This window comes from Triticum aestivum, chromosome 1B, assembly GCF_018294505.1.
Source record: "Triticum aestivum cultivar Chinese Spring chromosome 1B, IWGSC CS RefSeq v2.1, whole genome shotgun sequence".
NCBI lineage: Eukaryota > Viridiplantae > Streptophyta > Magnoliopsida > Poales > Poaceae > Triticum > Triticum aestivum.
In genome coordinates this window covers 508,985,414-509,000,620 of record NC_057795.1, presented here as the reverse complement: position 1 = coordinate 509,000,620, position 15,207 = coordinate 508,985,414, and the positions used below count along the sequence as shown (strand labels likewise).

Sequence of the window (15,207 nt, the reverse complement as noted above, 5' to 3'; positions counted from 1 at the left end):
CATATTGTCATCTTCATAATGTCAATTTAATGTTTGTTTCAACTCATGTATGCACCAAGAATATGCACTACAATTTCTGGGCCAGCAATTTATTCAAGGTCCTCAAATGACCGGTTTCATGCTTGCACGGAGGATTAGAAGTTTACCTGGGTGAGAGCACTAGATTTTACACCTAACCAATCTTTTAGGTAGTGTTCAACTCTCACCCTTATAATTGATGAGGTGCAACGGTGTCAGTTATTGGCGACAGTTTACCTTTGTCAGGAGAATTAGGGGAATTGGTCGTATCATTGATGGAATCTGTTGGCCCATCGTTGGTTCCCCTTGTCGACTGCCCGAGTGGCTGCTCAGTGTCTTTTGAAGTTATTTGTCCTCACAATTCTCTTGTTCACATGGGGATGATAGTTGCCAAACATGTTAATGTTGATCTGTTTAAAGCTCTTTAAGAAATACTAGTTCATACTTCAACGAGGATTTTTGAGAAAATGAGCAACTTATAGCTTACATGCTATGAATTTTTGCATTTCATCCAGCAGGAGGCTCATAGAAGGAAAAGGGGCCACAATACTTTGATGTCCCGTAGGACCGAAGTTGAAAGAAAATTAATGATGTGTTACAGAATTCACATTACTCCATCAAAAACATTCTGCTTGGAACCTAAGGAAGAAGTTTCAAATTATGTGGTTAAGCCTCATAGTAAATATGCTTCTGACTTTGCTAGAGTTACTTTTGTTAATGAAGACTGGACTAAGCTTTTCCAAATGTTATCTCTGCTAGAACTGGACGAGGGTTCTTTTCCCAGTCCTTGAAAACTAGTTGTATTATCTCATTTTAACTATCATGAAAGATGGACTTTCCATTGGTCCAAAGAACTATGAATTTTTAGCCTTACCAGCAGGTCAACTTCGTGGAAGTTCTACTTAGATGTTTCCTTCTAATGATTCCCTGGAGGCCGAGAATATAAGAAAGTGGATGGGCCACTTTGAAGAAATTCGCTAGAATGGGCCAGCTGTTCAGCTCCTCCAGACAAACAGTTGAAATCCTACCACGAGATGTGGAAGAGATTCCAGATATTGAAGTCACAACTGATGGCATTAAATACATATTTTCTGATGGTATTGGGAAGATGCATATTTTCTGATGATATACGAGATAGAGTTGGGGTAGCACCAATTGAGGAGAAGCTTGTCCAACATCGTCTGAGATGGTTTGGGCATATTCAGCGCAGGCCTCCAGAAGCTCCAGTGCATAGCGGACGACTAAAGCGTGCGGAGAATGTCAAGAGAGGGCGGGGTCGACCGAATTTGACATGGGAGGAGTCCGTTAAGAGAGACCTGAAGGATTGGAGTATCGACAAAGAGCTAGCTACGGACAGGGGTGCGTGGAAGCTTGCTATCATGTGCCAGAGCCATGAGTTGGTTGCGAGATCTTATGGGTTTCACCTCTAGCCTACCCCAACTTGTTTGGGACTAAAGGCTTTGTTGTTGTTGTTGTTGTTGTTATTGGGAAGATACTGAGAGATTTGCGAAAGAAATTGCTCACTGAATCGGATTAGACCGTACTAACCCTCCTTCAGCTTTTCAATTAAGGCATGATAGTGGTAGCTATAAACGAGTTGTTGCTGTTGACCATGATTCCTTCGTAACACTTCTCTGCGGCCTAGCATGAAGAAATTCGAATCTAAGAGCACAATGTTTAACATTACATGTTGGAGCAAATCCCAGCCATGCTATATGAATCGTGAAATCATCTTTCTCCTTTCGGCTTTGGGTTAAGAGATGATATATTTGTGTTCATGCAACAAGATGACATACATGAATTAACTGAAATGCTGAGGACCAGAGAAGCTGCTCTCTCTGTTATGGGGAAAATTGGTAGTGCCGAAACGAAGACAACATACAAAATGTTACTACGAGGTTATGAACCAAGTTTAGAGCCTTACCTGTTGATGATCCTTAAGGCCCATCAAGATAATGTATGACTGATATAAGAACTAGATGTAATATTCATGTTCCGAAAGGTCGTGTACTTATTGGTTGTTTGGATGAAACAGGCAAATTAAATTATGGTGAACTGTACATTAGAATTACAAAAAACAACAAAGGATAATGGTCAAACGAATTTTTCTAAACACAATGGGAAAGAGAAAACAACAATTGTTATTGGAAAAGCTGCATTACCAAAAAGATCCTTCTCTCCATCCTGGTGACATCAGAGTACTTGAAGTTGTATATGAAAATGGATTGTATGTTAAGAACCAAGTTGATTGTGTTGTCTCCCCTCAATGAAGTGAAAGGTAATGTTGTATGTTATATAGAAACTGAAAGGCGACCATCTAGAGTTCGTATTGCCAACTTCATAATGTCAATTTAATGTTTATTTCAGCTTATATATGCACCAAGAATATGCACTACAATTTTTGGGCCAGCAGTTTATTCAAGGTCCTCAGATGACCTGTTTCATGCATGCACGGTGGGTGCGAAGTTTACCTGAGTGTGGGCACCAGATTTTACAGCTAACCAATCTTTCGAGAAGTTTTCAACTCTCACCCTCATAATTGATGAGGTGCAACGGTGTCAGTTATTGTCGATAGCTTACCTTTGATAGGAGAATTAGAGGAATTGGTCACATCACTAATGGAATCTGTTGGCCCATCGTTGGTCCCCTTGTTGACTACCCGAGTAGCTGCTTAGTGCCTTTTGAAGTTATTTTTCGTCTCACTTCTCTTGTTCACATGGGGATGATAGTTGCCAAACATGTTAATGCTTGTCTGTTTAAAGCTCTTTAAGAAATACCAGTTCATATTTCAAGGAGGATTTTTGAGAAAATGAGCAACTTAGAGTTTACATGCTATGAATCTTCGCACTTCATCCAACAGGAGGCTCATAGCAAGAAAATGAGCTACAATACTTTGATGTCTAGTAGGATCGAAGTTGAAGGAAAGTTAATGATGTGTTACAGAATTCACATTACTCCATCCAAAATATTCTGCTTGGGACCTGAGGAAGAAGTTTCAAATTATGTGTTTAAGCCTCATAGTAAATATGCTTCTAACTTTGCTAGAGTTACTTTTGTTAACGAAGACTGGACTAAGCTTTTTCCAGATGTTATCTCTGCTAGAACTAGATGAGGGTTCTTTTCCCGTCCCTTGAAAACTGGCATGTATTATCGCATGTTAACCATTCTAAAACGACTTTCCATTAGTCCAAAGAACTATGAATTCATGGCCTTCTCAGCAGGTCAACTTTGTGGAAGTGCTTCTTGGATGTTTGCTTCTAATGATACCTTGAAGGCCGAGGATCTAAGAAAGTGGATGGGCCACTTTGAAGAAATTCGTTACAATGGGCCAGCTATGCAGCTCCTCCAGACAAACAATTGAAATCCTACGACGAGATGTGGAAGAGATTCCAGAGATTGAAGGCACAACCGATGGCACTAAATACATATTTTCTGATGGTATTGGGAAGATACTGCGAGATTTGCCAAAGAAATTGCCCATCGAATTTGATTAGACCGTACTAACCCTCCTTTAGCTTTTCAAATAAGGCATGGTAGTGGTAGCTACAAAGGAGTTATTGATGTCGACCACGATTCCTTCATAATACTTCTCTGCGGCCTAGCATGAAGAAATTCGAATCTAAGAGCACAAGCTTTAACATTACATGTTGGAGCAAAGCCCAACCATGCTATATGAATCGTGAAATTATGTTTGTCCTTTCGACTTTGGGAATAAGAGATGAGATATTTGTGTTCATGCAACAAGATGACATACACGAATTAACTGAAATGCTGACGACCAGAGAAGTTGTTCTCTCAGTTATGGGGAAATTGCTAGTGCAGAAACGAAGACAGCATGCAAAATGTTATTGCAAAGTTATGAACCAAGTTTAGAGCCTTACCTGTTGATGATTCTTAAGGCCCATCCAGATAATGTCTGACTGAGGGTTAGTTCAGGAGACACAGTTTGCCTCCCTCGCAAGCCCTAGTGTCGTGCCTCATCTACTGTCGGGAGCTTCGTAAAGGTTAGATTCTTGGAGGAGAAGAGGTTGAGAGCGTGAAGTATGAGAATAGAGGAAAGGACTATATTTTCGGCAAGAATTTTCATTCAAAGGGAGAATCGTAGTGTCCCTTTGAGGAGGAAGATGGACTCCCCTATTAATGTTAGCAAACCTTGCCCTCTGCAACTATGAAGTGCAAATAGTGATGATGGCATACCTTGCCCACCAAAGGAAATGGGGGGCTTTGGTGGTTCTGTCTTGGATCTCAAATGCATGTTTTCGGAGAAAATGCATAAGAGAGGGCTGACAAAGTTGTGAGGAGTGAAATATTTGCAAAAGCAACATTTAGTAGAAGTGGTAAATGCCCTTGCTTTGATAATTCGGGCAGGGTAAGAACTGATGTAAAGACAGTAGGGAAGGCTGCAAATATAGGAAGGACTCAAGTGATAACTACCTATATTGTCCAGTCACCATTTGTCTCCAAGATGATGACCTAATTCACTTTCAGATGCATTGGGCTAGGCAACCGTGTCGCCGAGCGCAAATTTGAGGCGGCTAATTCTTGGGATAGCATCGAGTAGAAGCCATCCGGGGGAAGCGACGCATAGACCTATACCTGAATTATGATTCCCAGAGGTACAAGCTTGACGTGTTCTTTGACGACATCCGGAACTGCTAGTAGTGCAACTTTGTTCGGCCTAGCGGCATCTTGCTGCAGGTGAGCTGCTCACCGTGTTGCTCTGGTACTTCCATTTCTTTCCTTTTTACATAATATTAGTTAGACATTACGATCACATGGCAAAGTAGAAAGCCCTAAATGTTAGATGCATTTACATCTCACATATGAGATTCATGACAGTGAGGTGAGGCAAACAATAGGTTGATATGCATTGTGTGCATACCTCGATTTAACTCGGTGGTATGGTTCGCTACTGTATTCGTGAAATGTGAGTAGAGTGGTAACTGAATTTGCATTTGTTTGTTCTCAAACTTTAGTAAAACTAGAGTATTTTTTGTTATGGACATTTTTTTTGGAGGGGGAAGGGGGGGAGTGGAATCTATTGCAAAAATAGATGATGTGCACCAGTGCTAGCAGTTTGTTAACAATTTATATATCTGCAAAATGTTATAACAAGATGTTATATGGATCTAGTGGTATCCAGTATGTCAAATGTGGGAACATCTTGGTTGAACTTTGAAACAGGAAGCTCTAGATGTACTTCCTCCCTCAAAACTTGTGTGAGCTAAAAATTTGGAAAATTCCCAAGTCAGGAAACTAGAGTGAACTATCATAGTGGTCTGATTTGCAATTATGCGCTAGAGCCCATAAAGTAAGATGGATAGGTCTGCTATTTTTATTTACACTCCTACACATATGTTCAGTTGGTGGTTTCTAATTAGAGTGATACGTATTTGAAGCTTATATGATGAATGCACATCAACGATACTTCTCTAAATTACTGATTGTAATGCTTCTTAGACTATTAGTTGGTCAGATGCCTCTTACAATTCATTCTATAATTTCGAAGGTGGTAAAAATATATAGCATCTTTGAGTAATGTCAATTTAATATTTGTTTTAGCTCATCTATGCACTACAATTTCTGGGCCTACAGTTTATTCAAGGTTCTCAGATGACCGCTTTCATGCAGGCACGGAGGATGCGAAGTTTACCTGGGTCAGAGCACTAGATTTTACACCTAACCACTTTTTCAGTAAGTGTTCAGCTCCCACCCTCATACTTGATGAAGGTGCACTGGTGTCATTTATAGTCAACAACGTACCTTTGTTAGGAGAATTGAGGGAATTGGCCATATCATTAAGGTGGTCGATCGTTGGTTCCCCTTGTTGACTGCCCGAGTGGCTGCTCGGTGCCTTTCGAAGTTGTTTTTCATCTCAACTCTCTTTCTCCAAGGGGAGATAGTCGCCAAACATGTTAATGCCGATATGTTTAAAGCTCTTGAAGAAATACCACTTCATATTCCAACGAGGATTTCTGAGAAAATGAGCACGTTAGAGTTTACATGCTATGATCCTTTGCATTTCATCCAGTAGGAGGCTCATAGCAGGAAAAGGAGCCACATTACTAGAGATTGGGGTTGGGATCAATGTATTAAATGAACTTCCCCAATCCCAATAATTCTCCTATCCCAAATCCACCATCGTGCAAGCCTAGCGCCTCTTGTCGTGGTGATTCTTCCACGTTTCCACCCTCTATAAAACTACATGATAGTCGGATTTGTGTGTTTTACACACAAGCGGGTCGAGGAGAGATCAAGTGGAAGACACACAAATTATTAGGGGAGGAATGGAGGGCGATAGCAATATTTTGATCAATACTCATTGCGCTATCTGCAAAGTTACTACCAGTTTAGTCGGATGTTGCAAAATTACTATCGTACAGACGCCGCGAGCATCACCACGTGAGTCCCGACGGATGTTATGCCACTGCTGGCCTCACCGCAACACGCAGCGCCGGATGTCGCACAACTGCTTGCACCTCGCACATGGCCACAAAAGTGGAGGTGACCCGTGTCGCCGTGCAGTTGGCCCCTTGTATTACAACTAGAGGTGGCACCTCACGTGCCCATATCTGACAGGAGAACCTTTTTGCACTAGGGTCAGATCAGGAGACACACTTTGCCTCCCTTGCAAACCCTAGAGTCATGCCCCATATACTACCAGGAGCTTCATTAAGATTAGATCCATGGAGAAGAGGTGGAGAGCGTGCAGTATGAAAATAGAGAAAAGGACTATATTTTAGGCAAGAACTTTCATTCAAAGGGTGAGAATAGTATTGTCCCTTTGAGGAGGAGGATGGACTCCCCTACTGATGATAGCAAACCTTGCCCTCTGCAACTGTGGAGAGCAAATAGTGATGATGAAATACCTTGACCACCAATGGAAATGGGGGGTTATGGTGGTTTTGTCTTGTATCTCAAATGCATGTTTTTGGAGGAAATGCATAAGAGAGGGCTGACAAAGTTGTGAGGAGTGAAATATTTGCAAAAGCAACATTTAGTAGAAGTGATCAGTGCCCTTGCTTTGATCATTCAGGCAGGGTAAGAACTGACATAAATACAGTATGGAAGGCTGCAAATAGGATGGACTCAAGTGATTACTACCTATATTATCCAGTCGCCACTTGTCTCCATCATGACGACCTAATTTACTTTCAGGTGCATTGGGCTAGGAAACCGCGTTGCCGAGCACAAATTTGAGGCGGCTAATTCTTGGGATAGCGTCCACGTAGAAGTCAAGCCGGGGAAGCGGCCCATAGACCTGTACCTGAATCATGATTCCCAGAGGTACAAGCTTGAGGTGTTCTTTGAGCACATCCAGAACTGCTACAAGTGCAGCTTTGTTGGGCCTAGCGGCATCTTGCTGTAGGTGAGCTGCTCACCGTGTTGCTCTGATACTTCTATTTTAACATAATATTAGTTAGACGTTACGATCATATGGCGAGGTAGAAAGCCCCAAATGTTAGATGCATTTACATCTCACATATGAGATTCATGCAAGTGTGGTGAGGCCGATACTAAGTTTGATATGCATTGTGTGCATACCTTGATATAACTCGGTGGTATGGTTAGCTACTATATTCGTGAAATGTGAGTAGACTGAATTTGCATTTGTTCTCAAAATTAAGTAATACTAGAGTATTTTTTGTTATGGTAAATTTAGAGCGTAAACACATTTGTCACTTATTTTCAACATCTTACCTTTGTCAGGAGAATTGGGGGAATTGGTCGTATCATTAATGGAATCTGTTGGCCCATCGTTGGTTCCCCTTGTTGACTGCCGAGTGCCTACTCAGTCCTTTTGAAGTTATTTTCGTCTCAATTCTCTTGTTCACATGGGGAAGATAGTTGCCAAACATGTTAATGCTGATCTGTTTATAGCTCTAAGAAATACCTGTTCACATTCCAAGGAGTATTTTTGAGAAATTGAGCAAGTTAGAGTTTACATGCTCTAAATCTTTGCACTTCATCCAGCAGGAGGCTCATAGCAAGAAAAGGAGCCACAATACTTTGATGTCCAGTAGGATCGATGTTGAAGGAAAATTCATGATGTGTTACAGAATTCACATTACTCCATCCGAAATATAGTACTTGGGACCTGAGGAAGAAGTTTCAAATTATGTGGTTAAGCCTCCTAGAAAGTATACTTCTGACTTTGCTAGAGTTGCTTTTGTTGACGAAGACTGGACTAAGCTTTTTCCAGATGTTATCTCTGCTAGAACTGGATGAGGGTTTTTTCCCAACCCTTGACTACTGGTTGTATTATCTCATTTTATCTTTCCTGAAAGGACTTTCCATTGGTCCAAAGAAGTATGAATTCATGGCCTTCTCAGCAGTTCAACTTTGTGGAAGTTCTGATGTTTGCTGGATGTTTGCTTCTAACGATTCCCTGAAGGCGGAGGATATAAGAAAGTGGATGGGCCACTTTGAAGAAATTCGCTAGAATGGGCCAGTTGTTCAGCTCCTCCGGACAAACTGTTGAAATCCTACCACATGATGTGGAAGAGATTCCAGATATTGAAGTCACAACTGATGGCACTAAATACATATTTTCTGATGGTATTGGGAAGATACTGAGAGATTTGCCAAAGAAATTGCTCACCGAATTGGATTAGACATTACTAACTCTCCTCCAGCTTTTCAAATAAGGTATGGTAGTGGTACCGACAAAGGAGTTGTTGATGTCGACCATGATTCCTTTCATAATATTTCTCCGCGGCCTAGCATGAAGAAATTCGAATCTAAAAGCACAATGTTAACATTAGAAGTTGGAGTAAAGCCCAGCCATGCTATATGAATCGTGACATTATCTCTCTCCTTTCGACTTTGGAAATAAGAAATGAGATATTTTAGTTGATGAAACAAGATGACATGCATGAATTAGCTGAAACGCCGACGAACAAAGAAGCTGCTCTCTCTGTTATGGGGAAAACTGGTAGTGACAAAATGAAGACAACATCCAAAATGTTACCGCAAGGTTATGAACCAAGTTTAGAGCCTTACCTGTTGATGATTCTTAAGGCTCATCAAGATAATGTCTGACTGACACAAGAACTAGATGTAATATTCATGTCCCAAAAGGCCATGTAAATATTTGTAGTTTGGACGAAATAGGCGAATTAGAATATGGTAAGTCTACATCAGAATTACAAAATATGGCAGAGCATAAGGATAATGGTCAGCCGTATTTTTCTAAAGATAATGGGAAAGAGAAAACAGCAATTGTTGTTGGAAAAGTTGCAATATCAAAAAATCCTTATCTCCATCCTGGTGACATCGGAGTACTTGAAGCTGGACATCACAATGGATTTTATGCTAAGAACCTGGTTGATCGTGTTGTCTTCCCTCAACGAGAAAGGTAATGCTATATGTTATATTGAAACTAGAAGGCAGCCATCTAGAGGTCATATTGTCAGCTTCATAATGTCAATTTAATGTTTGTTTCAGCTCATGTATGCACCAAGAATATGCACTACAATTTCTGGGCCTGTAGTTTATTCAAGGTTCTCAGATGACTGGTCTCATGCATGCACGGAGGATGCGTAGTTTACCTGGGTCAGAGCACTAGATTTTACACCAAACCAATCTCTCGGGAAGTGTTCAACTCTCACCCTCATACTTGATGAAGGTGCAACAGTGTCATTTATTGTTGACAGTTTACCTTTGTCAGGAGAATTGGGGGAATTGGTCGTACCATTAATGGTATCTATTGGCTCACCGTTGGTTCGCATTGTTAACAGCCCGAGTGGCTGCTCAGTGCCTTTTGAGGTTATGTCCGTCTCAATTCTCTTGTTCCCATGGGGAAGATAGTTGCCAAAGATGTTAATGCTGGTCTGTTTAAAGCTCATCAAGAAATACCACTACATATTTCAAGGAGAATTTTTTAGAAAATGAGCAACTTAGAGTTTACATGCTACGAATCTTTGCACTTCATCCAGCAGGCTCATAGTAAGAAAAGGAGCCACAATAATTTGATGTCCAGTAGGACCGAAGTTGAAGGAAAATTAATGATGTGTTACATAATTCACGTTACTCCGACCAAAATATACTTCTTGAGACCTGAGGAAGAAGTTACGTACTTTTGTTGATGAAGACTTGACTAAGCTTTTTCCAGATGTTATCTCTGCTAGAACTAGATGTTATCAGTGCTAGAACTGGATGAGGGTTCTTTTCCCAACCATTGAAAACCGGTTGTATTATCGCATTTTATCTATCCTGAAAGAAGGACTTTACATTAGTCAAAAGAAGTATGAATACCTGGCCTTCTCAATAGGTCTACTTTTTGAAGTTCTGTTTGGATGTTTGCTTCTAATGATTCCTGAAGGCCGAGGATATAAGAAAGTGGATGGGCCACTTTGAAGAAATTCGCTAGAATGGACCAGCTGTTCAACTCCTCCAGACAAACAAATGAAATCCTACCACGAGATGTCGAAGAGATTCCAGATATTTAAGTCACAACTGATGGCACAAAATACATATTTTCTGATGGTATTGGGAAGATCTTGAGAGATTTGCCAAAGAAATTGCTCACCGAATTGGATTAGACCATACTAACCCTCCTCCAGCTTTTCAAGTAAGGCATGGTAGTGGTAGCTACAAAGGAGTTGTTGTTGTCGACCATGATTCCTTGCGTAATATTTTTCTGCGGCCTAGCATGAAGGAATTTGAATCAAAGAGCATGATGTTTAACATTACAATTTGGAGCAAAGCCCAGGCATGCTATATGAATCATGAAATTATCTTTCTCCTTTCGACTGTGGGAATAAGAGATGAGATATTTGAGTTGATGCAACAAGATGACATTAAAAAATTAGCTGAAATGCTGACGAACAAAGAAGTTGCTCTCTCTGTTATGGGAAAATTTGGTAGTGACGAAAGGAAGACAACATCCAAAATGTTACTGGAAGGTTATGAACCAAGCTTACAGCCTTACCTGTTGATGATTCTTAAGTCTCGTCAAGATAATGTCTGACCGACATAAGAACTAAATGTAATATTCATGTCCAGAATGGCCGTGTAAATATTGGTAGTTTGGACGAAACAGGCGATTTAAAATATGGTCAAGTTTACATCTGAATTAAAAAAACAGAAAGGCATAAGGATAATGGTCAGCCGTATTTTTCTAAAGATAATGGGAAAGAGAAAACAGGAATTGTTGTTGGAGAATTTGCAATGTGAAAGAAATCCTTGTCTCCATCCTGATGACATCGGAGTACTTGAAGCTGTATATCACAATGGATTGTATGCTAAGAACCTGGTTGATTGTGTTGTCTTCCCTCAAGGAGGAGAATGGTAAGTTATATGTTATATTGATACTGAAAGGCGACCATCTAAAGTTCATATTGTCAGCTTCATAATGTCAATTTAATGTTTGTTTTAGCTCAGGTATGCACCAAGAATATGCACTACAATTTCTAGGCCTGCGGTTTATTCAAGGTTCTCAGATGACCGGTTTCATGCATGAACGGAGGATGTGAAGTTTACCTAGGTCAGAGCACTAGATTTTACACCAAACCAATCTTTCGAGAAGTGTTCAACTCTCACTCTCATACTTGATGAAGGTGCAACAGTGTCATTTATTGTCGACAACTTACCTTTGTCGGGAAAATTGGGGGAATTGGTCGTATCATTAATGGAATCTATTGGCTCATTGTTGGTTCCCCTTGTTGACTGCCTGAGTGGCTGCTCGGTGCCTTTTGAGGTTATTTTCGTCTCAATTCTCTTGTTCACATGGGCAAGATAGTTGCCAAACATGTTAATGCTGATCTGTTTACAGCTCTTTAAGAAAGACCACTTCATATTTGAAGGAGGATTTTTGAGAAAATGAGCAACTTAGTTTACATGCTATGAATCTTTGCACTTCATCCAGCAGGAAGCTCATAGTAGGAAAAGGAACCACAATACTTTGATGTCCAGTATGACCGAAGTTGAAGGAAAATTAATGATGTGTTACATAATTCACATTACTTCATCCAAAATATTATGCTTCGGACCTGAGGAAGAAGTTTCAAATTACGTGGTTAATCCTCATAGTAAATGTGTTTCTGACTTGACTGGAGTTACTTTTGTTGAGGAAGACTGAACTAAGATTTTTCCAGATGTTGTCTCTGCTAGAACAGGACGAGGGTTCTTTTCCCAACCCTTGAAAACTAGCCTGCATTATCGCATTTTAATTATCCTAAAAGAAGGACTTTCCATTGGTCCAAAGACTATGAATTCCTGGCCTTCTCAGCAGGTCAACTTCGTGGATGTTCTGTTTGGATGTTTGCTTCTAATGATTCCCTGAAGGCCGAGGATATAAGAAAGTGGATGGGCCACTTTGAAGAAATTCGCTAGAATGGGCCAGCTGTTCAACTCCTCCAGACAAACAGTTGAAATCCTACCACATGATGTGGAAGAGATTCCAGATATTGAAGTCACAACTGATAGCACTAAATACATATTTTCTGATGGTAATGGGAAGATACTAAGAGATTTGCCAAAGAATTGCTCACCGAATTGGATTAGACCGTACTAAACCTACTTCAACTTTTCAAATAAGGCATGGTAGTGGTAGCTACAAAGGAATTGTTGTCGTCGATCTTGATTCCTTTCGTAATACTTCTCTACGGCCTAGCATGAAGAAATTCAAATCTAAGAGCACAATGTTTAACATTACATGTTGGAGCAAAGCCCAGCTATGCTATATGAATCGTGAAATTATCTTTCTCCTTTCTACTTTGGGAATAAGAGATGAGATATTTCTGTTGATGCAACAAGATGCCATGCATGAATTAGCTGAAATGTTGACGACCAGACAAGCTGCTCTCTCTATTATGGGGAAAATTGTTAGTGCCGAAATGAAGACAACATCCAAAATGTTATTGCGAGGTTATGAACCAAGTTTAGAGCCTTACCTGTTGATGATTCATAAGGCCCATCAAGATAATATCTAACTAACATAAGAACTAGATGTAATATTCATGTTCCGGAAGGCCGTGTACTTATTGGTTGTTTAGAAGAAATAGGCGAATTAAAATATGGTCAAGTCTACATAAGAATTTAAAAAAATAGCAAAGAGCATAAGGATAATGGTCAACCGTGTTTTTCTAAAGATAATGGGAAAGAGAAAGCATGAATTGTTGTTGGAGAAGTTGCAATATGAAAGAAATCCTTGTCCATCCTGGTGACAATGGAGTACTTGAAGCTGTATATCACAATGGATTGTATGCTAAGAACCTGGTTGATTGTGTTGTGTTCCCTCAACGAGGAGAAAGGTAATGTTATATGTTATATTGAAACTGAAAGGCGACCATCTAGAATTCATATTGTCAGCTTCATAATGTCAATTTCATGTTTGTTTTAGCTCATGTATGCACCAAGCATATGCACTACAATTTCTAGGCCTGCAATTTATTCAAGGTTCTCAGATGACCGGTTTCATGCATGCACAGAGGATGCGAAGTTTACCTGGGTCAGAGCACTAGATTTTACACGAAACCAATCTTTCGGGAAGTGTTCAACCATTTGAGCTTGTGGTGCCACGGCCCCGATGCGACATACGCGCTACTGCCCTGCTGTAGGTTGAGTCCAACACAGCTGTGGGCTCTGTGATGACGGTGTTGTCCAATAGCTATGGTTGGAGTGCGCCCGTGCTTCACCATCACCTGCAACATTGTCAGAAGGTCAATCTCCTTCCACGACATATTCCTCGACTTCACGTCTCTAAGGGCCACAGAAGCGGAGGCGACTCGCGCTGCCATGCGGGTTGCTCCCTTGTATTAGCTCTTTGGGTGGCAACTCAGGTGCCCATATCTGACAAGAGAACCTTGTCCCACTAGCGTCAGATCAAGAGGCACACTTTGCCTCCCTCTCAAGTCCTAGTGATGTGCCTCATTTTCTACCTGGAGCTTCTAAAGGTTAGATCCCTGGAGGAGATGTGGAGAGCGTGCAGTATGAGAATAGAGGAAAGGACTATATTTTCGGCAAGCGTTTACATTCAAAGGGTGAGAATCATAGTGCCCTTTGAAGAGTAAGATGGATTCCCCTATTGATGTTAGCAAACCTTGCCCTCTCCAACTGTGGAGAGCAAATAGTGATGGTGACATACCTTGCGCACCAAAGGAGATGGGGGATGTGGTGATTTTGTCTTGGATCTCAAATGCATGTTTTCGAAGAAAATGCTTGGTGAGTTAGAAGAGAGAGCTGATAAAGTTGTGAGGAGTTAAATATTTGCAAAAGCAACATTCAATAGAAGTGATCAGTGCCCCTGCTTTGATCCTTCGGGCAAGGTAAGAACTGTTGTAAAGATGTTACGGAAGGCTGCAAATAGGAAGGACTCAAGTGATAACTACCAATATTGTCTGGTAGCCACTTGGCTCCATGATGATGACCTAATTCACTTTCAGATGCATTGGGGAAAGGGTGAGCATGTTGTTGTTTCTGATGTTCTTCAATCAACCTATGGTTTAAGTTGGGCGCCGATGGTTATGTGGCAGACATTGCATGAAAGAGACCAGGGCAAGGCAGAAGATGAGAAGTTGGTTGTGAGGGTAATACATTGCCTTGATTGGTGTGAGGTGCCAAACTCTATTCCACATTTCTACTGAATGTCATAGTTGTCGATTTCTTTGATTTATTTTTGGCAGTAAGCAATGATTGCCGTGACAATGTCCGTTGAGCAGTGCATCATTTGCCATGCAAACTAGCCGAGTGGGGAGCAGCAACTTATTTGCACCACCATGGACCAAACAAGCCTGGAGACATGGCAACGCCAGAAAAGGTGTCATGCGGTCTTGAGGTTTTGCGGGCATAGCTGGCAGTAATAGTTGTTTGTCCAGCCACGCTGTTGAAGATGATCATTGCACCAAAGGTGAGTTTGGTGCAGAAGCTAGGCGAAGATATTGAGCTTTCCAGGCGCCCATGTTTCCCAGAAGATGGACTTGAAATTTGTTTTGATCAATCCCTTGAACTGCATGTTGTAGACAAATTTGGTGGAGTAATTCTCGAAGCTCTCAAAATTACACTTGATAGTGTCGTTGGTGTCGTTGTTGAGATTTATGGAAGAGGCTTGGATTGTTGCGTACGCGCAATCTCTTTGGTCGTCGTGTACCCGCCACAACAAAGGTTGATGCATACTTGGCTAACGAATACGGATACACCAGCCCACACCATCGCAAGTAGACTCACTTCATTACTCCCCTCCCGGTC

General features: G+C 41.0%; 5 pseudogenes; all 5 read left to right on the top strand.

Annotated features, from left to right (window-relative positions):
• Window positions 1-21: 21 nt before the first annotated feature.
• LOC123093432 (probable RNA-dependent RNA polymerase 2) lies at window positions 22-2,288 on the top strand (annotated as a pseudogene).
• A 305-nt stretch (window positions 2,289-2,593) lies between these two features.
• On the top strand, window positions 2,594-3,938 carry LOC123079339 (probable RNA-dependent RNA polymerase 2; annotated as a pseudogene).
• A 1,529-nt stretch (window positions 3,939-5,467) lies between these two features.
• LOC123079331 (probable RNA-dependent RNA polymerase 2) lies at window positions 5,468-9,511 on the top strand (annotated as a pseudogene).
• LOC123079326 (probable RNA-dependent RNA polymerase 2) lies at window positions 9,472-11,495 on the top strand (annotated as a pseudogene).
• A 238-nt stretch (window positions 11,496-11,733) lies between these two features.
• Window positions 11,734-13,278, top strand: LOC123079318 (probable RNA-dependent RNA polymerase 2; annotated as a pseudogene).
• Window positions 13,279-15,207: the final 1,929 nt, after the last annotated feature.